Genomic DNA, 14,790 nt, shown 5'->3' on the forward strand with positions numbered 1-14,790 from the left:
AAAGCCGATGAGTGCGTTGAATACAGCTCGTCGAACTCTATCTTCAGTATAAAGGACAACTCTCTATCCCTTTCCGTTCGGACGGGAGAGGCCGGCAAAATTTAAAAAAATGGTCATTTTGACCTTCCAAAACAGACTTTTCTCTACACAAGGAGAACGAAGGGGCTCAGAGGCCCGCCCTATTAACTGTAGCATCCCCGCATGTTCACTAATAATCAGCACTAAAATCCGGCAAATCCGCCGCACTTTTTTCTAGCCTTAATTTTTGGGTACCTAAAATATTTGAGTCTCTAATTCCGGAAATAATGGCCATACCGAGGAACGGGATGCGGCCCTGTATTCCCCATTGACTTGCTTCTTACACGATATCATCAAAACGGCAATCGCGAACACTTTATGATTTTCGAGAAAAGAAGGGGAAGGGTTTAAACCACTGTCCCGCCGACATTCTTGCCCCCATAACTCTGCACTACGTGTAGTGACAACAAAGCCCAAGAGTGCGTTGAATACAGCTCGTCGAACTCTATCTTCAGTATAAAGGACAACTCTCTATCCCTTTCCGTTTGGACGGGAGAGGCCGGCAAAATTTCAAAAAATGGTCATTTTGACCTTCCAAAACAGACTTTTCTCTACACAAGGAGAACGAAGGGGCTCAGAGGCCCGCCCTTTTAACTGTAGCTTCCCCGCATCTTCACTAATAATCAGCGCTAAAATCCGGCAAATCCGCCGCACCTTTTTCTAGCCTTAATTTTTGGGTACCTAAAATATTTGAGTCTCTAATTCCGAAAATAATGGCCATACCGTGGAACGGGATGCGGCCCTGTATTTCCCATTGACTTGCTTCTTACACGATAGCATCAAAACGGCAATCGCGAACACTTTCTGATTTTCGAGAAAAGAAGGGGAAATTACGCCGACATTCTTACCCCCATAACTCCGCACTACGTGTAGTGACAACAAAGCCGATGAGTGCGTTGAATACTGCTCGTCGAACTCTATCTTCAGTATAAAGGACAACTCTCTATCCCTTTCCGTTTGGATGGGAGAGGCCGGCAAAATTTCAAAAATTGGTCATTTTGAACTTCCAAAACAGACTTTTCTCTACACAAGGAGAACGAAGGGGCTCAGAGGCCCGCTCTTTTAACTGTAGCATCCCCGCATTTTCACTAATAATCAGCGTTAAAATCCGGCAAATCCGCCGCACTTTTTTCTAGCCTTAATTTTTGAGTACCTAATATATTTGACTCTCTAATTCCGGAAATAATGGCCATACCGAGGAACGGGATGCGGCCCTGTATTCCCCATTGACTTGCTTCCTACACGATAGCATCAAAACGGCAATCGCGAACACTTTATGATTTTCGAGAAAAAGGGGAAGGGTTTACCACTATTCTGCCGACATTCTTGCCCCCATAACTCCGCACTGCGTGTAGTGACAACAAAGCCGATGAGTGCGTTGAATACAGCTCGCCGAACTCTATCTTCAGTATACAGGACAACTCCCTATCCCTTTCCGTTTGGACGGGAGAGGCCGGCAAAATTAAAAAAAAATGGTCATTTTGACCTTCCAAAACAGACTTCTCTCTACACAAGGAGAACGAAGGGGCCCGCCCTTTTAACTGTAGCTTCCCCGCATCTTCACTAATAATAAGCGCTAAAATCCAGCAAATCCGCCGCACTTTTTTCTAGCCTTAATTTTTGGGTACCTAAAATATTTGAGTCTCTAATTGCGGAAATAATGGCCACACCGAGGAACGGGATGCGGCCCTGTATTCCCCATTGACTTGCTTCTTACACGATAGCATCAAAACGGCAATCGCGAACACTTTCTGATTTTCGAGAAAAGAAGGGGAACCACTATTCCGCCAACATTTTTGCCCCCATAACTCCGCACTACATGTAGTGACAACAAAGCCGATGAGTGCGTTGAATACAGCTCGTCGAACTCTATCTTCAGTATAAAGGACAACTCTCTATCCCTTTCCGTTCGGACGGGAGAGGCCGGCAAAATTTAAAAAAATGGTCATTTTGACCTTCCAAAACAGACTTTTCTCTACACAAGGAGAACGAAGGGGCTCAGAGGCCCGCCCTATTAACTGTAGCATCCCCGCATCTTCACTAATAATCAGCGCTAAAATCCGGCAAATCCGCCGCACTTTTTTCTAGCCTTAATTTTTGGGTACCTAAAATATTTGAGTCTCTAATTCCGGAAATAATGGCCATACCGAGGAACGGGATGCGGCCCTGTATTCCCCATTGACTTGCTTCTTACACGATATCATCAAAACGGCAATCGCGAACTCTTTATGATTTTCGAGAAAAGAAGGGGAAGGGTTTAAACCACTGTCCCGCCGACATTCTTGCCCCCATAACTCTGCACTACGTGTAGTGACAACAAAGCCGATGAGTGCGTTGAATACAGCTCGTCGAACTCTATCTTCAGTATAAAGGACAACTCTCTATCCCTTTCCGTTTGGACGGGAGAGGCCGGCAAAATTTCAAAAAATGGTCATTTTGACCTTCCAAAACAGACTTTTCTCTACACAAGGAGAACGAAGGGGCTCAGAGGCCCGCCCTACTAACTGTAGCATCCCCGCATCTTCACTAATAATCAGCGCTAAAATCCGGCAAATCCGCCGCACTTTTTTCTAGCCTTAATTTTTGGGTACCTAAAATATTTGAGTCTCTAATTCCGGAAATAATGGCCATACCGAGGAACGGGATGCGGCACTGTATTCCCCATTGACTTGCTTCTTACACGATATCATCAAAACGGCAATCGCGAACACTTTATGATTTTCGAGAAAAGAAGGGGAAGGGTTTAAACCACTGTCCCGCCGACATTCTTGCCCCCATAACTCTGCACTACGTGTAGTGACAACAAAGCCCAAGAGTGCGTTGAATACAGCTCGTCGAACTCTATCTTCAGTATAAAGGACAACTCTCTATCCCTTTCCGTTTGGACGGGAGAGGCCGGCAAAATTTCAAAAAATGGTCATTTTGACCTTCCAAAACAGACTTTTCTCTACACAAGGAGAACGAAGGGGCTCAGAGGCCCGCCCTTTTAACTGTAGCTTCCCCGCATCTTCACTAATAATCAGCGCTAAAATCCGGCAAATCCGCCGCACCTTTTTCTAGCCTTAATTTTTGGGTACCTAAAATATTTGAGTCTCTAATTCCGAAAATAATGGCCATACCGTGGAACGGGATGCGGCCCTGTATTTCCCATTGACTTGCTTCTTACACGATAGCATCAAAACGGCAATCGCGAACACTTTCTGATTTTCGAGAAAAGAAGGGGAAATTACGCCGACATTCTTACCCCCATAACTCCGCACTACGTGTAGTGACAACAAAGCCGATGAGTGCGTTGAATACTGCTCGTCGAACTCTATCTTCAGTATAAAGGACAACTCTCTATCCCTTTCCGTTTGGATGGGAGAGGCCGGCAAAATTTCAAAAATTGGTCATTTTGAACTTCCAAAACAGACTTTTCTCTACACAAGGAGAACGAAGGGGCTCAGAGGCCCGCTCTTTTAACTGTAGCATCCCCGCATTTTCAATAATAATCAGCGTTAAAATCCGGCAAATCCGCCGCACTTTTTTCTAGCCTTAATTTTTGAGTACCTAATATATTTGACTCTCTAATTCCGGAAATAATGGCCATACCGAGGAACGGGATGCGGCCCTGTATTCCCCATTGACTTGCTTCCTACACGATAGCATCAAAACGGCAATCGCGAACACTTTATGATTTTCGAGAAAAAGGGGAAGGGTTTAAACCACTATTCTGCCGACATTCTTGCCCCCATAACTCCGCACTGCGTGTAGTGACAACAAAGCCGATGAGTGCGTTGAATACAGCTCGCCGAACTCTATCTTCAGTATACAGGACAACTCCCTATCCCTTTCCGTTTGGACGGGAGAGGCCGGCAAAATTAAAAAAAAATGGTCATTTTGACCTTCCAAAACAGACTTCTCTCTACACAAGGAGAACGAAGGGGCCCGCCCTTTTAACTGTAGCTTCCCCGCATCTTCACTAATAATAAGCGCTAAAATCCGGCAAATCCGCCGCACTTTTTTCTAGCCTTAATTTTTGGGTACCTAAAATATTTGAGTCTCTAATTGCGGAAATAATGGCCACACCGAGGAACGGGATGCGGCCCTGTATTCCCCATTGACTTGCTTCTTACACGATAGCATCAAAACGGCAATCGCGAACACTTTCTGATTTTCGAGAAAAGAAGGGGAACCACTATTCCGCCAACATTTTTGCCCCCATAACTCCGCACTACATGTAGTGACAACAAAGCCGATGAGTGCGTTGAATACAGCTCGTCGAACTCTATCTTCAGTATAAAGGACAACTCTCTATCCCTTTCCGTTTGGACGGGAGAGGCCGGCAAAATTAAAAAAAATGGTCATTTTGACCTTCCAAAGCAGACTTTTCTCTACACAAGGAGAACGAAGGGGCACAGAGGCCCGCCCTTTTAACTGTAGCATCCCCGCATCTTCACTAATAATCAGCGCTAAAATCCGGCAAATCCGCCGCACTTTTTTCTAGCCTTAATTTTTGGGTACCTAAAATATTTGAGTCTCTAATTCCGGAAATAATGGCCATACCGAGGAACGGGATGCGGCCCTGTATTCCCCATTGACTTGCTTCTTACACGATATCATCAAAACGGCAATCGCGAACACTTTCTGATTTTCGAGAAAAGAAGGGGAAGGGTTTAAACCACTGTCCCGCCAACATTCTTGCCCCCATTACTCTGCACTACGTGTAGTGACAACAAAGCCCATGAGTGCGTTGAATACAGCTCGTCGAACTCTATCTTCAGTATAAAGGACAACTCTCTATCCCTTTCCGTTTGGACGGGAAAGGCCGGCAAAATTTCAAAAAATGGTCATTTTGACCTTCCAAAACAGACTTTTCTCTACACAAGGAGAACGAAGGGGCTCAGAGGCCCGCCCTTTTAACTGTAGCTTCCCCGCATCTTCACTAATAATCAGCGCTAAAATCCGGCAAATCCGCCGCACTTTTTTCTAGCCTTAATTTTTGGGTACCTAAAATATTTGAGTCTCTAATTCCGAAAATAATGGCCATACCGTGGAACGGGATGCGGCCCTGTATTTCCCATTGACTTGCTTCTTACACGATAGCATCAAAACGGCAATCACGAACACTTTCTGATTTTCGAGAAAAGAAGGGGAAATTCCGCCGACATTCTTGCCCCCATAACTCCGCACTACGTGTAGTGACAACAAAGACGATGAGTGCGTTGAATACAGCTCGTCGAACTCTATCTTCAGTATAAAGGACAACTCTCTATCCCTTTCCGTTCGGACGGGAGAGGCCGGCAAAATTAAAAAAAATGGTCATTTTGACCTTCCAAAACAGACTTTTCTCTACACAAGGAGAACGAAGGGGCTCAGAGGCCCGCCCTTTTAACTGTAGCATCCAGGCATCTTCACTAATAATCAGCGCTAAAATCCGGCAAATCCGCCGCACTTTTTTCTAGCCTTAATTTTTGGGTACCTAAAATATTTGAGTCTCTAATTCCGAAAATAATGGCCATACCGTGGAACGGGATGCGGCCCTGTATTTCCCATTGACTTGCTTCTTACACGATAGCATCAAAACGGCAATCGCGAACACTTTCTGATTTTCGAGAAAAGAAGGGGAAATTCCGCCGACATTCTTACCCCCATAACTCCGCACTACGTGTAGTGACAACAAAGCCGATGAGTGCGTTGAATACTGCTCGTCGAACTCTATCTTCAGTATAAAGGACAACTCTCTATCCCTTTCCGATTGGATGGGAGAGGCCGGCAAAATTTCAAAAAATGGTCATTTTGAACTTCCAAAACAGACTTTTCTCTACACAAGGAGAACGAAGGGGCTCAGAGGCCCGCTCTTTTAACTGTAGCATCCCCGCATTTTCACTAATAATCAGCGTTAAAATCCGGCAAATCCGCCGCACTTTTTTCTAGCCTTAATTTTTGAGTACCTAATATATTTGACTCTCTAATTCCGGAAATTATGGCCATACCGAGGAACGGGATGCGGCCCTGTATTCCCCAATGACTTGCTACCTACACGATAGCATCAAAACGGCAATCGCGAAAACTTTCTGATTTTCGAGAAAAGAAGGGGAAGGGTTTAAACCACTATTCCGCCGACATTCTTGCCCCCATAACTCCGCACTACGTGTAGTGACAACAAAGACGATGAGTGCGTTGAATACAGCTCGTCGAACTCTATCTTCAGTATACAGGACAACTCCCTATCCCTTTCCGTTTGGACGGAAGAGGCCGGCAAAATTTCAAAAAATGGTCATTTTGACCTTCCAAAACAGACTTTTCTCTACACAAGGAGAACGAAGGGGCTCAGAGCTCAGCCCTTTTAACTGTAGCTTCCCCGCATCTTCACTAATAATCAGCGCTAAAATCCGGCAAATCCGCCACACTTTTTTCTAGCCTTAATTTTTGGGTACCTAAAATATTTGAGTCTCTAATTCCGGGAATAATGGCCATACCGAGCAACGGGATGCGGCCCTGTATTCCCCATTGACTTGCTTCTTACACGATAGCATCAAAACGGCAATCGCGAACGCTTTCTGATTTTCGAGAAAAGAAGGGGAAGGGTTTAAACCACTATTCCGCCGACATTCTTGCCCCCATAACTCCGCACTACGTGTAGTGACAACAAAGACGATGAGTGCGTTGAATACAGCTCGTCGAACTCTATCTTCAGTATAAAGGACAACTCTCTATCCCTTTCCGTTTGGAAGGGAGAGGCCGGCAAAATTTCAAAAAATGGTAATTTTGACCTTCCAAAACAGACTTTTCTCTACACAAGGAGAACGAAGGGGCTCAGAGGCCCGCCCTTTTAACTGTAGCTTCCCCGCATCTTCGCTAATAATCAGCGCTAAAATCCGGCAAATCCGCCGCACTTTTTTCTAGCCTTAATTTTTGGGTACCTAAAATATTTGAGTCTCTAATTCCGGAAATAATGGCCATACCGAGGAACGGGATGCGGCCCTGTATTCCCCATTGACTTGCTTCTTACACGATATCATCAAAACGGCAATCGCGAACACTTTCTGATTTTCGAGAATAGACATTCTTGCCCCCATAACTCCGCACTACGTGTAGTGACAACAAAGCCGATGGGTGCGTTGAATACAGCTCGTCGAACTCTATCTTCAGTATAAAGGACAACTCTCTATCCCTTTCCGTTTGGACGGGAGAGGCCGGCAAAATTAAAAAAAATGGTCATTTTGACCTTCCAAAACAGACTTTTCTCTACACAAGGAGAACGAAGGGGCTCAGAGGCCCGCCCTATTAACTGTAGCATCCCCGCATCTTCACTAATAATCAGCGCTAAAATCCGGCAAATCCGCCGCACTTTTTTCTAGCCTTAATTTTTGGGTACCTAAAATATTTGAGTCTCTAATTCCGGAAATAATGGCCATACCGAGGAACGGGATGCGGCACTGTATTCCCCATTGACTTGCTTCTTACACGATATCATCAAAACGGCAATCGCGAACACTTTATGATTTTCGAGAAAAGAAGGGGAAGGGTTTAAACCACTGTCCCGCCGACATTCTTGCCCCCATAACTCTGCACTACGTGTAGTGACAACAAAGCCCATGAGTGCGTTGAATACAGCTTGTCGAACTCTATCTTCAGTATAAAGGACAACTCTCTATCCCTTTCCGTTTGGACGGGAGAGGCCGGCAAAATTTAAAAAAATGATCATTTTGACCTTCCAAAACAGACTTTTCTCTACACAAGGAGAACGAAGGGGCTCAGAGGCCCGCCCTTTTAACTGTAGCTTCCCCGCATCTTCACTAATAACCAGCGCTAAAATCCGGCAAATCCGCCGCACTTTTTTCTAGCCTTAATTTTTGGGTACCTAAAATATTTGAGTCTCTAATTCCGAAAATAATGGCCATACCGTGGAACAGGATGCGGCCCTGTATTTCCCATTGACTTGCTTCTTACACGATAGCATCAAAACGGCAATCGCGAACACTTTCTGATTTTCGAGAAAAGAAGGGGAAATTACGCCGACATTCTTACCCCCATAACTCCGCACTACGTGTAGTGACAACAAAGCCGATGAGTGCGTTGAATACTGCTCGTCGAACTCTATCTTCAGTATAAAGGACAACTCTCTATCCCTTTCCGTTTGGATGGGAGAGGCCGGCAAAATTTCAAAAATTGGTCATTTTGAACTTCCAAAACAGACTTTTCTCTACACAAGGAGAACGAAGGGGCTCAGAGGCCCGCTCTTTTAACTGTAGCATCCCCGCATTTTCACTAATAATCAGCGTTAAAATCCGGCAAATCCGCCGCACTTTTTTCTAGCCTTAATTTTTGAGTACCTAATATATTTGACTCTCTAATTCCGGAAATAATGGCCATACCGAGGAACGGGATGCGGCCCTGTATTCCCCATTGACTTGCTTCCTACACGATAGCATCAAAACGGCAATCGCGAACACTTTATGATTTTCGAGAAAAAGGGGAAGGGTTAAACCACTATTCTGCCGACATTCTTGCCCCCATAACTCCGCACTGCGTGTAGTGACAACAAAGCCGATGAGTGCGTTGAATACAGCTCGCCGAACTCTATCTTCAGTATACAGGACAACTCCCTATCCCTTTCCGTTTGGACGGGAGAGGCCGGCAAAATTTAAAAAAATGGTCATTTTGACCTTCCAAAACAGACTTCTCTCTACACAAGGAGAACGAAGGGGCCCGCCCTTTTAACTGTAGCTTCCCCGCATCTTCACTAATAATAAGCGCTAAAATCCGGCAAATCCGCCGCACTTTTTTCTAGCCTTAATTTTTGGGTACCTAAAATATTTGAGTCTCTAATTGCGGAAATAATGGCCACACCGAGGAACGGGATGCGGCCCTGTATTCCCCATTGACTTGCTTCTTACACGATAGCATCAAAACGGCAATCGCGAACACTTTCTGATTTTCGAGAAAAGAAGGGGAACCACTATTCCGCCAACATTTTTGCCCCCATAACTCCGCACTACATGTAGTGACAACAAAGCCGATGAGTGCGTTGAATACAGCTCGTCGAACTCTATCTTCAGTATAAAGGACAACTCTCTATCCCTTTCCGTTTGGACGGGAGAGGCCGGCAAAATTAAAAAAAATGGTCATTTTGACCTTCCAAAACAGACTTTTCTCTACACAAGGAGAACGAAGGGGCTCAGAGGCCCGCCCTTTTAACTGTAGCATCCCCGCATCTTCACTAATAATCAGCGCTAAAATCCGGCAAATCCGCCGCACTTTTTTCTAGCCTTAATTTTTGGGTACCTAAAATATTTGAGTCTCTAATTCCGGAAATAATGGCCATACCGAGGAACGGGATGCGGCCCTGTATTCCCCATTGACTTGCTTCTTACACGATATCATCAAAACGGCAATCGCGAACACTTTCTGATTTTCGAGAATAGACATTCTTGCCCCCATAACTCCGCACTACGTGTAGTGACAACAAAGCCGATGGGTGCGTTGAATACAGCTCGTCGAACTCTATCTTCAGTATAAAGGACAACTCTCTATCCCTTTCCGTTTGGACGGGAGAGGCCGGCAAAATTAAAAAAAATGGTCATTTTGACCTTCCAAAACAGACTTTTCTCTACACAAGGAGAACGAAGGGGCTCAGAGGCCCGCCCTATTAACTGTAGCATCCCCGCATCTTCACTAATAATCAGCGCTAAAATCCGGCAAATCCGCCGCACTTTTTTCTAGCCTTAATTTTTGGGTACCTAAAATATTTGAGTCTCTAATTCCGGAAATAATGGCCATACCGAGGAACGGGATGCGGCACTGTATTCCCCATTGACTTGCTTCTTACACGATATCATCAAAACGGCAATCGCGAACACTTTATGATTTTCGAGAAAAGAAGGGGAAGGGTTTAAACCACTGTCCCGCCGACATTCTTGCCCCCATAACTCTGCACTACGTGTAGTGACAACAAAGCCCATGAGTGCGTTGAATACAGCTTGTCGAACTCTATCTTCAGTATAAAGGACAACTCTCTATCCCTTTCCGTTTGGACGGGAGAGGCCGGCAAAATTAAAAAAAATGATCATTTTGACCTTCCAAAACAGACTTTTCTCTACACAAGGAGAACGAAGGGGCTCAGAGGCCCGCCCTTTTAACTGTAGCTTCCCCGCATCTTCACTAATAACCAGCGCTAAAATCCGGCAAATCCGCCGCACTTTTTTCTAGCCTTAATTTTTGGGTACCTAAAATATTTGAGTCTCTAATTCCGAAAATAATGGCCATACCGTGGAACAGGATGCGGCCCTGTATTTCCCATTGACTTGCTTCTTACACGATAGCATCAAAACGGCAATCGCGAACACTTTCTGATTTTCGAGAAAAGAAGGGGAAATTACGCCGACATTCTTACCCCCATAACTCCGCACTACGTGTAGTGACAACAAAGCCGATGAGTGCGTTGAATACTGCTCGTCGAACTCTATCTTCAGTATAAAGGACAACTCTCTATCCCTTTCCGTTTGGATGGGAGAGGCCGGCAAAATTTCAAAAATTGGTCATTTTGAACTTCCAAAACAGACTTTTCTCTACACAAGGAGAACGAAGGGGCTCAGAGGCCCGCTCTTTTAACTGTAGCATCCCCGCATTTTCACTAATAATCAGCGTTAAAATCCGGCAAATCCGCCGCACTTTTTTCTAGCCTTAATTTTTGAGTACCTAATATATTTGACTCTCTAATTCCGGAAATAATGGCCATACCGAGGAACGGGATGCGGCCCTGTATTCCCCATTGACTTGCTTCCTACACGATAGCATCAAAACGGCAATCGCGAACACTTTATGATTTTCGAGAAAAAGGGGAAGGGTTAAACCACTATTCTGCCGACATTCTTGCCCCCATAACTCCGCACTGCGTGTAGTGACAACAAAGCCGATGAGTGCGTTGAATACAGCTCGCCGAACTCTATCTTCAGTTTACAGGACAACTCCCTATCCCTTTCCGTTTGGACGGGAGAGGCCGGCAAAATTTAAAAAAATGGTCATTTTGACCTTCCAAAACAGACTTCTCTCTACACAAGGAGAACGAAGGGGCCCGCCCTTTTAACTGTAGCTTCCCCGCATCTTCACTAATAATAAGCGCTAAAATCCGGCAAATCCGCCGCACTTTTTTCTAGCCTTAATTTTTGGGTACCTAAAATATTTGAGTCTCTAATTGCGGAAATAATGGCCACACCGAGGAACGGGATGCGGCCCTGTATTCCCCATTGACTTGCTTCTTACACGATAGCATCAAAACGGCAATCGCGAACACTTTCTGATTTTCGAGAAAAGAAGGGGAACCACTATTCCGCCAACATTTTTGCCCCCATAACTCCGCACTACATGTAGTGACAACAAAGCCGATGAGTGCGTTGAATACAGCTCGTCGAACTCTATCTTCAGTATAAAGGACAACTCTCTATCCCTTTCCGTTTGGACGGGAGAGGCCGGCAAAATTTAAAAAAATGGTCATTTTGACCTTCCAAAGCAGACTTTTCTCTACACAAGGAGAACGAAGGGGCACAGAGGCCCGCCCTTTTAACTGTAGCATCCCCGCATCTTCACTAATAATCAGCGCTAAAATCCGGCAAATCCGCCGCACTTTTTCTAGCCTTAATTTTTGGGTACCTAAAATATTTGAGTCTCTAATTCCGGAAATAATGGCCATACCGAGGAACGGGATGCGGCCCTGTATTCCCCATTGACTTGCTTCTTACACGATATCATCAAAACGGCAATCGCGAACACTTCTGATTTTCGAGAAAAGAAGGGGAAGGGTTTTAAACCACTGTCCCGCCGACATTCTTGCCCCCATTACTCTGCACTACGTGTAGTGACAACAAAGCCCATGAGTGCGTTGAATACAGCTCGTCGAACTCTATCTTCAGTATAAAGGACAACTCTCTATCCCTTTCCGTTTGGACGGGAAAGGCCGGCAAAATTTCAAAAAATGGTCATTTTGACCTTCCAAAACAGACTTTTCTCTACACAAGGAGAACGAAGGGGCTCAGAGGCCCGCCCTTTTAACTGTAGCTTCCCCGCATCTTCACTAATAATCAGCGCTAAAATCCGGCAAATCCGCCGCACTTTTTTCTAGCCTTAATTTTTGGGTACCTAAAATATTTGAGTCTCTAATTGCGGAAATAATGGCCACACCGAGGAACGGGATGCGGCCCTGTATTCCCCATTGACTTGCTTCTTACACGATAGCATCAAAACGGCAATCGCGAACACTTTCTGATTTTCGAGAAAAGAAGGGAACCACTATTCCGCCAACATTTTTGCCCCCATAACTCCGCACTACATGTAGTGACAACAAAGCCGATGAGTGCGTTGAATACAGCTCGTCGAACTCTATCTTCAGTATAAAGGACAACTCTCTATCCCTTTCCGTTTGGACGGGAGAGGCCGGCAAAATTAAAAAAAATGGTCATTTTGACCTTCCAAAACAGACTTTTCTCTACACAAGGAGAACGAAGGGGCTCAGAGGCCCGCCCTTTTAACTGTAGCATCCCGCATCTTCACTAATAATCAGCGCTAAAATCCGGCAAATCCGCCGCACTTTTTTCTAGCCTTAATTTTTGGGTACCTAAAATATTTGAGTCTCTAATTCCGGAAATAATGGCCATACCGAGGAACGGGATGCGGCCCTGTATTCCACATTTACTTGCTTCTTACACGATATCATCAAAACGGCAATCGCGAACACTTTCTGATTTTCGAGAATAGACATTCTTGCCCCCATAACTCCGCACTACGTGTAGTGACAACAAAGCCGATGGGTGCGTTGAATACAGCTCGTCGAACTCTATCTTCAGTATAAAGGACAACTCTCTATCCCTTTCCGTTTGGACGGGAGAGGCCGGCAAAATTAAAAAAAATGGTCATTTTGACCTTCCAAAACAGACTTTTCTCTACACAAGGAGAACGAAGGGGCTCAGAGGCCCGCCCTATTAACTGTAGCATCCCCGCATCTTCACTAATAATCAGCGCTAAAATCCGGCAAATCCGCCGCACTTTTTTCTAGCCTTAATTTTTGGGTACCTAAAATATTTGAGTCTCTAATTCCGGAAATAATGGCCATACCGAGGAACGGGATGCGGCACTGTATTCCCCATTGACTTGCTTCTTACACGATATCATCAAAACGGCAATCGCGAACACTTTATGATTTTCGAGAAAAGAAGGGAAGGGTTTAAACCACTGTCCCGCCGACATTCTTGCCCCCATAACTCTGCACTACGTGTAGTGACAACAAAGCCCATGAGTGCGTTGAATACAGCTTGTCGAACTCTATCTTCAGTATAAAGGACAACTCTCTATCCCTTTCCGTTTGACGGGAGAGGCCGGCAAAATTAAAAAAATGATCATTTTGACCTTCCAAAACAGACTTTTCTCTACACAAGGAGAACGAAGGGGCTCAGAGGCCCGCCCTTTTAACTGTAGCTTCCCGCATCTTCACTAATAACCAGCGCTAAAATCCGGCAAATCCGCCGCACTTTTTTCTAGCCTTAATTTTTGGGTACCTAAAATATTTGAGTCTCTAATTCCGAAAATAATGGCCATACCGTGGAACAGGATGCGGCCCTGTATTTCCCATTGACTTGCTTCTTACACGATAGCATCAAAACGGCAATCGCGAACACTTTCTGATTTTCGAGAAAAGAAGGGGAAATTACGCCGACATTCTTACCCCCATAACTCCGCACTACGTGTAGTGACAACAAAGCCGATGAGTGCGTTGAATACTGCTCGTCGAACTCTATCTTCAGTATAAAGGACAACTCTCTATCCCTTTCCGTTTGGATGGGAGAGGCCGGCAAAATTTCAAAAATTGGTCATTTTGAACTTCCAAAACAGACTTTTCTCTACACAAGGAGAACGAAGGGGCTCAGAGGCCCGCTCTTTTAACTGTAGCATCCCCGCATTTTCACTAATAATCAGCGTTAAAATCCGGCAAATCCGCCGCACTTTTTTCTAGCCTTAATTTTTGAGTACCTAATATATTTGACTCTCTAATTCCGGAAATAATGGCCATACCGAGGAACGGGATGCGGCCCTGTATTCCCCATTGACTTGCTTCCTACACGATAGCATCAAAACGGCAATCGCGAACACTTTATGATTTTCGAGAAAAAGGGGAAGGGTTAAACCACTATTCTGCCGACATTCTTGCCCCCATAACTCCGCACTGCGTGTAGTGACAACAAAGCCGATGAGTGCGTTGAATACAGCTCGCCGAACTCTATCTTCAGTATACAGGACAACTCCCTATCCCTTTCCGTTTGGACGGGAGAGGCCGGCAAAATTTAAAAAAATGGTCATTTTGACCTTCCAAAACAGACTTCTCTCTACACAAGGAGAACGAAGGGGCCCGCCCTTTTAACTGTAGCTTCCCCGCATCTTCACTAATAATAAGCGCTAAAATCCGGCAAATCCGCCGCACTTTTTTCTAGCCTTAATTTTTGGGTACCTAAAATATTTGAGTCTCTAATTGCGGAAATAATGGCCACACCGAGGAACGGGATGCGGCCCTGTATTCCCATTGACTTGCTTCTTACACGATAGCATCAAAACGGCAATCGCGAACACTTTCTGATTTTCGAGAAAAGAAGGGGAACCACTATTCCGCCAACATTTTTGCCCCCATAACTCCGCACTACATGTAGTGACAACAAAGCCGATGAGTGCGTTGAATACAGCTCG

At 45.0% G+C, this 14,790-nt stretch overlaps 1 long non-coding RNA gene across 3 annotated transcripts in view; it reads right to left on the reverse strand.

Annotated features, from left to right (window-relative positions):
- LOC138712451 (uncharacterized) overlaps positions 1–14,790 on the reverse strand; it is a 317,192-nt gene that overhangs the window by 106,292 nt on the left and 196,110 nt on the right. The window lies entirely within an intron of this gene.

Source organism: Periplaneta americana, chromosome 13 (assembly GCF_040183065.1).
Source record: "Periplaneta americana isolate PAMFEO1 chromosome 13, P.americana_PAMFEO1_priV1, whole genome shotgun sequence".
NCBI classification, from domain to species: Eukaryota; Metazoa; Arthropoda; class Insecta; order Blattodea; family Blattidae; genus Periplaneta; species Periplaneta americana.